This window comes from Salvelinus fontinalis, unplaced genomic scaffold (assembly GCF_029448725.1).
Source record: "Salvelinus fontinalis isolate EN_2023a unplaced genomic scaffold, ASM2944872v1 scaffold_0205, whole genome shotgun sequence".
In the NCBI taxonomy this organism is placed as follows: Eukaryota; Metazoa; Chordata; class Actinopteri; order Salmoniformes; family Salmonidae; genus Salvelinus; species Salvelinus fontinalis.
In genome coordinates, this window is record NW_026600414.1 from 159969 (window position 1) to 170000 (window position 10032).

Sequence of the window (10032 nt, forward strand, 5' to 3'; positions counted from 1 at the left end):
ATACCCACCTCCCCCTCCAACCAGCCCTATATACCCACCTCCCCCTCCAACCAGCCCTATATACCCACCTCCCCCCTCCAACCAGCCCTATACAACCACCTCCCCCCTCCAACCAGCCCTATACAACCACCTCCCCCCTCCAACCAGCCCTATACAACCACCTCCCCCTCCAACCAGCCCTATATACCCACCTCCCCCTCCAACCAGCCCTATATACCCACCTCCCCCTCCAACCAGCCCTATACAACCACCTCCCCCCTCCAACCAGCCCTATACAACCACCTCCCCCTCCAACCAGCCCTATATACCCACCTCCCCCCTCCAACCAGCCCTATACCCCCCTCCAACCACCCTATACAACCACCTCCCCCTCCAACCAGCCCTATACAACCCACCTCCCCCCTCCAACCAGCCCTATACAACCACCTCCCCCTCCAACCAGCCCTATACACCCACCTCCCCCCTCCAACCAGCCCTATATACCCACCTCCCCCCTCCAACCAGCCCTATATACCCACCTCCCCCTCCAACCAGCCCTATATACAACCACCTCCCCCTCCAACCAGCCCTATATACCCACCTCCCCCTCCAACCAGCCCTATACACCCACCTCCCCCCTCCAACCAGCCCTATACAACCACCTCCCCCCTCCAACCAGCCCTATACAACCACCTCCCCCCTCCAACCAGCCCTATATACCCACCTCCCCCTCCAACCAGCCCTATACAACCACCTCCCCCCTCCAACCAGCCCTATACAACCACCTCCCCCCTCCAACCAGCCCTATACAACCACCTCCCCCTCCAACCAGCCCTATACAACCACCTCCCCCCTCCAACCAGCCCTATACAACCACCTCCCCCCTCCAACCAGCCCTATACAACCACCTCCCCCCTCCAACCAGCCCTATATACCCACCTCCCCCCTCCAACCAGCCCTATACAACCACCTCCCCCCTCCAACCAGCCCTATACAACCACCTCCCCCTCCAACCAGCCCTATACAACCACCTCCCCCCTCCAACCAGCCCTATACAACCCCCTCCCCCCTCCAACCAGCCCTATACAACACCTCCCCTCCAACCAGCCCTATACCCACCTCCCCCCTCCAACCAGCCCTATACAACCACCTCCCCCTCCAACCAGCCCTATACAACCACCTCCCCCTCCAACCAGCCCTATATACCCACCTCCCCCTCCAACCAGCCCTATACAACCACCTCCCCCCTCCAACCAGCCCTATACAACCACCTCCCCCTCCAACCAGCCCTATACAACCACCTCCCCCCTCCAACCAGCCCTATATACCCACCTCCCCCCTCCAACCAGCCCTATACAACCACCTCCCCCTCCAACCAGCCCTATATACCCACCTCCCCCTCCAACCAGCCCTATACAACCACCTCCCCCTCCAACCAGCCCTATATACCCACCTCCCCCTCCAACCAGCCCTATACAACCACCTCCCCCCTCCAACCAGCCCTATACAACCACCTCCCCCCTCCAACCAGCCCTATACAACCACCTCCCCCCTCCAACCAGCCCTATATACCCACCTCCCCCTCCAACCAGCCCTATACAACCACCTCCCCCCTCCAACCAGCCCTATACAACCACCTCCCCCTCCAACCAGCCCTATACAACCACCTCCCCCCTCCAACCAGCCCTATACAACCACCTCCCCCTCCAACCAGCCCTATATACCCACCTCCCCCCTCCAACCAGCCCTATATACCCACCTCCCCCCTCCAACCAGCCCTATATACCCACCTCCCCCCTCCAACCAGCCCTATATACCCACCTCCCCCTCCAACCAGCCCTATACAACCACCTCCCCTCCAACCAGCCCTATATACCCACCTCCCCCTCCAACCAGCCCTATACAACCACCTCCCCCCTCCAACCAGCCCTATATACCCACCTCCCCCTCCAACCAGCCCTATACAACCCCCTCCCCCTCCAACCAGCCCTATACAACCCCCTCCCCCCTCCAACCAGCCCTATACAACCACCTCCCCCTCCAACCAGCCCTATACAACCACCTCCCCCCTCCAACCAGCCCTATACAACCACCTCCCCCCTCCAACCAGCCCTATATACCCACCTCCCCCTCCAACCAGCCCTATACAACCACCTCCCCCTCCAACCAGCCCTATATACCCACCTCCCCCCTCCAACCAGCCCTATATACCCACCTCCCCTCCACCAGCCCTATATACCCTCCCCCCTCCAACCAGCCCTATATACCCACCTCCCCCCTCCAACCAGCCCTATATACCCACCTCCCCCCTCCAACCAGCCCTATACAACCACCTCCCCCCTCCAACCAGCCCTATACAACCACCACCCCCCTCCAACCAGCCCTATATACCCACCTCCCCCCTCCATCCAGCCCTATATACCCACCTCCCCCTCCAACCAGCCCTATATACCCACCTCCCCCCTCCAACCAGCCCTATACACCCACCTCCCCCTCCAACCAGCCCTATATACCCACCTCCCCCCTCCAACCAGCCCTATACACCCACCTCCCCCCTCCAACCAGCCCTATATACCCACCTCCCCCTCCAACCAGCCCTATACAACCACCTCCCCCTCCAACCAGCCCTATATACCCACCTCCCCCTCCAACCAGCCCTATACACCCACCTCCCCCTCCAACCAGCCCTATACAACCACCTCCCCCTCCAACCAGCCCTATACAACCACCTCCCCCCTCCAACCAGCCCTATACAACCACCTCCCCCTCCAACCAGCCCTATACAACCACCTCCCCCTCCAACCAGCCCTATAAAGCCACCTCCCCCTCCAACCAGCCCTATACAACCACCTCCCCCCTCCAACCAGCCCTATACAACCACCTCCCCCCTCCAACCAGCCCTATACAACCACCTCCCCCTCCAACCAGCCCTATATAACCACCTCCCCCCTCCAACCAGCCCTATAAAGCCACCTCCCCCTCCAACCAGCCCTATATACCCACCTCCCCATCCAACCAGCCCTATACAACCACCTCCCCCTCCAACCAGCCATATATACCCACCTCCCCCCTCCAACCAGCCCTATATACCCACATCCCCCCTCCAACCAGCCCTATACAACCACCTCCCCCTCCAACCAGCCCTATACAACCACCTCCCCCTCCAACCAGCCCTATACAACCACCTCCCCCCTCCAACCAGCCCTATACAACCACCTCCCCCCTCCAACCAGCCCTATACAACCACCTCCCCCTCCAACCAGCCCTATATACCCACCTCCCCCCTCCAACCAGCCCTATATACCCACCTCCCCCCTCCAACCAGCCCTATACAACCACCTCCCCCTCCAACCAGCCCTATATACCCACCTCCCCCTCCAACCAGCCCTATACACCCACCTCCCCCCTCCAACCAGCCCTATACAACCACCTCCCCCTCCAACCAGCCCTATACAACCACCTCCCCCTCCAACCAGCCCTATACAACCACCTCCCCCTCCAACCAGCCCTATACAACCACCTCCCCCCTCCAACCAGCCCTATACAACCACCTCCCCCTCCAACCAGCCCTATATACCCACCTCCCCCCTCCAACCAGCCCTATACACCCACCTCCCCCCTCCAACCAGCCCTATACAACCACCTCCCCCCTCCAACCAGCCCTATATACCCACCTCCCCCTCCAACCAGCCCTATATACCCACCTCCCCCCTCCAACCAGCCCTATATACCCACCTCCCCCCTCCAACCAGCCCTATACAACCACCTCCCCCCTCCAACCAGCCCTATACAACCACCTCCCCCCTCCAACCAGCCCTATACAACCACCTCCCCCTCCAACCAGCCCTATATACCCACCTCCCCCCTCCAACCAGCCCTATACACCCACCTCCCCCCTCCAACCAGCCCTATACAACCACCTCCCCCTCCAACCAGCCCTATACACCCACCTCCCCCCTCCAACCAGCCCTATACAACCACCTCCCCCCTCCAACCAGCCCTATATACCCACCTCCCCCCTCCAACCAGCCCTATACAACCACCTCCCCCCTCCAACCAGCCCTATACAACCACCTCCCCCTCCAACCAGCCCTATACAACCACCTCCCCCTCCAACCAGCCCTATATACCCACCTCCCCCTCCAACCAGCCCTATATACCCACCTCGCCCCTCCAACCAGCCCTATACAACCACCTCCCCCTCCAACCAGCCCTATACAGCCACCTCCCCCCTCCAACCAGCCCTATACAACCACCTCCCCCCTCCAACCAGCCCTATATACCCACCTCCCCCCTCCAACCAGCCCTATACAACCACCTCCCCCCTCCAACCAGCCCTATAAAGCCACCTCCCCCTCCAACCAGCCCTATACAACCACCTCCCCCCTCCAACCAGCCCTTTAAAGCCACCTAGCGAGGGATAGAAAGGGATACATATAAACAGTACCAGTCAAAATAATTGACACACCTACTCATTGAAGCGTTTTTCTATATTTTTACGATTTTCTACATTGTAGAAAAATAGCGAAGACATCAAAATGATGAGATAACACATGTGGAATCATGTAGTAAACATGTTAAACAAATCAAAATGTATTTTATATTTGTATTTTTTCAAAGTAGCCACCCTTTGCCTTGATGACTGCTTTGCACACTCTTGGCATTTTCCAACAGTCTTGAAGGAGTTCCCACATATGCTGAGCACTTGTTGGCTGTTTTTCCTTCACTCTGCGGTCCAACTCATCCCAAACCATCTCAATTGGGTTGAGGTCAGGTGATTGTGGAGGCCAGGTCATCTGATGCAGCACTCCATCACTCTCCTTCTTGGTCAAATAGCCCTTACACAACTTAGAGGTGTGTTGGGTCATTGTCCTGTTGAAAAAACAATTTATAGTCCCACTAAGCACAAACCAGAGGAGATGGTGTATTGCTGCAGAATGCTGTGGTAGCCATGCTGGTTAATTGTGCCTTGAATTCTAAATAAATCACTGACAGTGTCACCAGAAAAGCACCCCCACACCATGACACCGCCTCCTCCATGCTTCACGTTGGGAACTACACATGCGGGAGATACCTAACTTTTAACAAGGCAAAAGGCTGTTAATCTAAATGCATTCCGGGTGACTACCTCATGAAACTGGTTGAGAGAATGCCCAGAGTGTGCAAAGCTGTCATCAAGACAAAGGGTGGCTACTTTGAAGAATCTCAAAGAAGAATCTCTAAAATATATTTAGAGAATATATATTTAAAATATATTTATATTGGGCTCATCAATATATTGGGCTCATCACTATATTGGGCTCATCACTATATTTTGCTCATCACTATATGGTGCTCATCACTATATTGTGCTCATCACTATATTGTGCTCATCACTATATTGGGCTCATCACTATATGGTGCTCATCACTATATTGTGCTCATCACTATATGGTGCTCATCACTATATTGTGCTCATCACTATATTGGGCTCATCACTATATTGGGCTCATCACTATATGGTGCTCATCACTATATGGTGCTCATCACTATATTGTGCTCATCACTATATTGTGCTCATCACTATATTGTGCTCATCACTATATTGTGCTCATCACTATATTGTGCTCATCACTATATTGGGCTCATCACTATATGGTGCTCATCACTATATTGTGCTCATCACTATATTGGGCTCATCACTATATGGTGCTCATCACTATATTGTGCTCATCACTATATTGGGCTCATCACTATATGGTGCTCATCACTATATTGTGCTCATCACTATATTGTGCTCATCACTATATTGGGCTCATCACTATATTGTGCTCATCACTATATTGTGCTCATCACTATATTGTGCTCATCACTATATTGTGCTCATCACTATATTGTGCTCATCACTATATTGTGCTCATCACTATATTGTGCTCATCACTATATTGGGCTCATCACTATATTGGGCTCATCACTATATGGTGCTCATCCCTAAAGCCCAAACCTCATTTGGACGCCTTTCCTTCCAGTTCTCTGCTGCCTGCGACTGGAACGAATTGCAAAAATCTCTGAAGTTGGAGACTTTTATCTCCCTCAACAACTTTAAAAATCTGCTATCCGAGCAGCTAACCGATCGCTGCAGCTGTACATAGTCCATCTGTAAACTACCCACCCAATTTACCTACCTCACCCCCATACTGCTTTTATTTATTTACTTTTCTGCTCTTTTGCACACCAGTATCTCTTCTTGCACATGATCATCTGATGATTTATCACTCCAGTGTTAATCTGCTAAATTGTAATTATTCGATTTATTGGCTACCTCATGCCTTTTGCACACATTGTATATAGATTCTCTTTTTTCTACCATGTTATTGACTTGTTTATTGTTTACTCCATGTGTAACTCTGTGTTGTTGTCTGTTCACACTGCTATGCTTTATCTTGGCCAGGTCGCAGTTGCAAATGAGAACTTGTTCTCAACTAGCCTACCTGGTTAAATAAAGGTGAAATAAAAAATAAATAAAAAAACTATGTAGTGAATGATGTTCATGCTAGAGGGAGTAACATAAGTTGGAAAGAGTATCTGTAGCAGTTGTATGCAGCGGTGACAGATGACGTGTTTGTTCTTAACTGAACATATCTGTTGTGATCTAGGCAAAAACAACAGATTACCGATGATGGATGAACACTGCTGGCTGCTGTTATCTTCTCACGCACCAGCCAGCTCTGTTCTGTACAATAAGAAGAGAGGAGCGGTATGGAACCATCATTCTCAGTACAATAAGAAGAGAGGAGAGGAGAGGTCTGGTACCATCCTTCTCAGTACAATAAGAAGAGAGGAGAGGAGAGGTCTGGTACCATCCTTCTCAGTACAATAAGACGAGAGGAGAGGTCTGGTACCATCCTTCTCAGTACAATAAGACGAGAGGAGAGGTCTGGTACCATCCTTCTCAGTACAATAAGGAGAGAGGAGAGGTCTGGAACCATCCTTCTCAGTACAATAAGGACAGAGGAGAGGAGAGGTCTGGTACCATCCTTCTCAGTACAATAAGGACAGAGGAGAGGAGAGGTCTGGAACCATCCTTCTCAGTACAATAAGGAGAGAGGAGAGGTCTGGTACCATCCTTCTCAGTACAATAAGGAGAGAGGAGAGGTATGGAACCATCATTCTCAGTACAATAAGAAGAGAGGAGAGGAGAGGTCTGGTACCATCCTTCTCAGTACAATAAGAAGAGAGGAGAGGAGAGGTCTGGTACCATCCTTCTCAGTACAATAAGGACAGAGGAGAGGAGAGGTCTGGTACCATCCTTCTCAGTACAATAAGGACAGAGGAGAGGAGAGGTCTGGTACCATCCTTCTCAGTACAATAAGGACAGAGGAGAGGTCTGGTACCATCCTTCTCAATACAATAAGGACAGAGGAGAGGTCTGGAACCATCCTTCTCAGTACAATAAGAAGAGAGGAGAGGAGAGGTCTGGTACCATCCTTCTCAGTACAATAAGAAGAGATGAGAGGAGAGGTATGTAACCATCATTCTCAGTACAATAANCAATAAGAGAAGGAGAGGTATGGAACCATCATTCTCAGTACAATAAGAAGAGAGGAGAGGAGAGGTCTGGTACCATCCTTCTCAGTACAATAAGAAGAGAGGAGAGGAGAGGTCTGGTACCATCCTTCTCAGTACAATAAGGACAGAGGAGAGGAGAGGTCTGGTACCATCCTTCTCAGTACAATAAGGACAGAGGAGAGGAGAGGTCTGGTACCATCCTTCTCAGTACAATAAGGACAGAGGAGAGGTCTGGTACCATCCTTCTCAATACAATAAGGACAGAGGAGAGGTCTGGAACCATCCTTCTCAGTACAATAAGAAGAGAGGAGAGGAGAGGTCTGGTACCATCCTTCTCAGTACAATAAGAAGAGATGAGAGGAGAGGTATGTAACCATCATTCTCAGTACAATAAGAAGAGAGGAGAGGAGAGGTCTGGAACCATCCTTCTCAGTACAATAAGGAGAGAGGAGAGGTCTGGAACCATCCTTCTCAGTACAATAAGGACAGAGGAGAGGAGAGGTCTGGTACCATCCTTCTCAGTACAATAAGGAGAGAGGAGAGGTCTGGAACCATCCTTCTCAGTACAATAAGGACAGAGGAGAGGAGAGGTATGGAACCATCATTCTCAGTACAATAAGAAGAGAGGAGAGGAGAGGTCTGGAACCATCCTTCTCAGTACAATAAGGACAGAGGAGAGGAGAGGTATGGAACCATCCTTCTCAGTACAATAAGGACAGAGGAGAGGAGAGGTCTGGTACCATCCTTCTCAGTACAATAAGGACAGAGGAGAGGAGAGGTCTGGAACCATCCTTCTCAGTACAATAAGGACAGAGGAGAGGAGAGGTCTGGTACCATCCTTCTCAGTACAATAAGGACAGAGGAGAGGAGAGGTATGGAACCATCATTCTCAGTACAATAAGAAGAGAGGAGAGGAGAGGTCTGGTACCATCCTTCTCAGTACAATAAGGACAGAGGAGAGGAGAGGTCTGGTACCATCCTTCTCAGTACAATAAGGACAGAGGAGAGGTCTGGTACCATCCTTCTCAGTACAATAAGGAGAGAGGAGAGGTCTGGAACCATCCTTCTCAGTACAATAAGGACAGAGGAGAGGAGAGGTCTGGTACCATCCTTCTCAGTACAATAAGGAGAAAGGAGAGGTATGGAACCATCCTTCTCAGTACAATAAGGACAAAGGAGAGGAGAGGTCTGGAACCATCCTTCTCAGTACAATAAGGACAGAGGAGAGGAGAGGTCTGGAACCATCCTTCTCAGTACAATAAGGAGAGAGGAGAGGTCTGGTACCATCCTTCTCAGTACAATAAGGAGAGAGGAGAGGTATGGAACCATCCTTCTCAGTACAATAAGGAGAGAGGAGAGGTCTGGAACCATCCTTCTCAGTACAATAAGGAGAGAGGAGAGGAGAGGTCTGGTACCATCCTTCTCAGTACAATAAGGAGAGAGGAGAGGAGAGGTCTGGAACCATCCTTCTCAGTACAATAAGGAGAGAGGAGAGGTATGGAACCATCCTTCTCAGTACAATAAGGAGAGAGGAGAGGTCTGGAACCATCCTTCTCAGTACAATAAGGACAGAGGAGAGGAGAGGTCTGGTACCATCCTTCTCAGTACAATAAGGAGAGAGGAGAGGAGAGGTCTGGTACCATCCTTCTCAGTACAATAAGGAGAGAGGAGAGGTCTGGTACCATCCTTCTCAGTACAATAAGGAGAGAGGAGAGGTCTGGTACCATCCTTCTCAGTACAATAAGACGAGAGGAGAGGTCTGGTACCATCCTTCTCAGTACAATAAGGACAGAGGAGAGGAGAGGTCTGGTACCATCCTTCTCAGTACAATAAGGACAGAGGAGAGGTCTGGAACCATCCTTCTCAGAACAATAAGGAGAGAGGAGAGGTCTGGTACCATCCTTCTCAGTACAATAAGGACAGAGGAGAGGAGAGGTCTGGTGCCATCCTTCTCAGTACAATAAGGACAGAGGAGAGGTCTGGAACCATCCTTCTCAGTACAATAAGGAGAGAGGAGAGGTCTGGAACCATCCTTCTCAGTACAATAAGGAGAGAGGAGAGGAGAGGTCTGGAACCATCCTTCTCAGTACAATAAGGACAGAGGAGAGGAGAGGTCTGGTACCATCCTTCTCAGTACAATAAGGAGAGAGGAGAGGAGAGGTCTGGAACCATCCTTCTCAGTACAATAAGGACAGAGGAGAGGAGAGGTCTGGTACCATCCTTCTCAGTACAATAAGACGAGAGGAGAGGTCTGGTACCATCCTTCTCAGTACAATAAGGAGAGAGGAGAGGTCTGGAACCATCCTTCTCAGTACAATAAGACGAGAGGAGAGGTCTGGTACCATCCTTCTCAGTACAATAAGGAGAGAGGAGAGGTCTGGAACCATCCTTCTCAGTACAATAAGACAAGAGGAGAGGAGAGGTCTGGTACCATCCTTCTCAGTACAATAAGGAGAGAGGAGAGGTCTGGAACCATCCTTCTCAGTACAATAAGGAGAGAGGAGA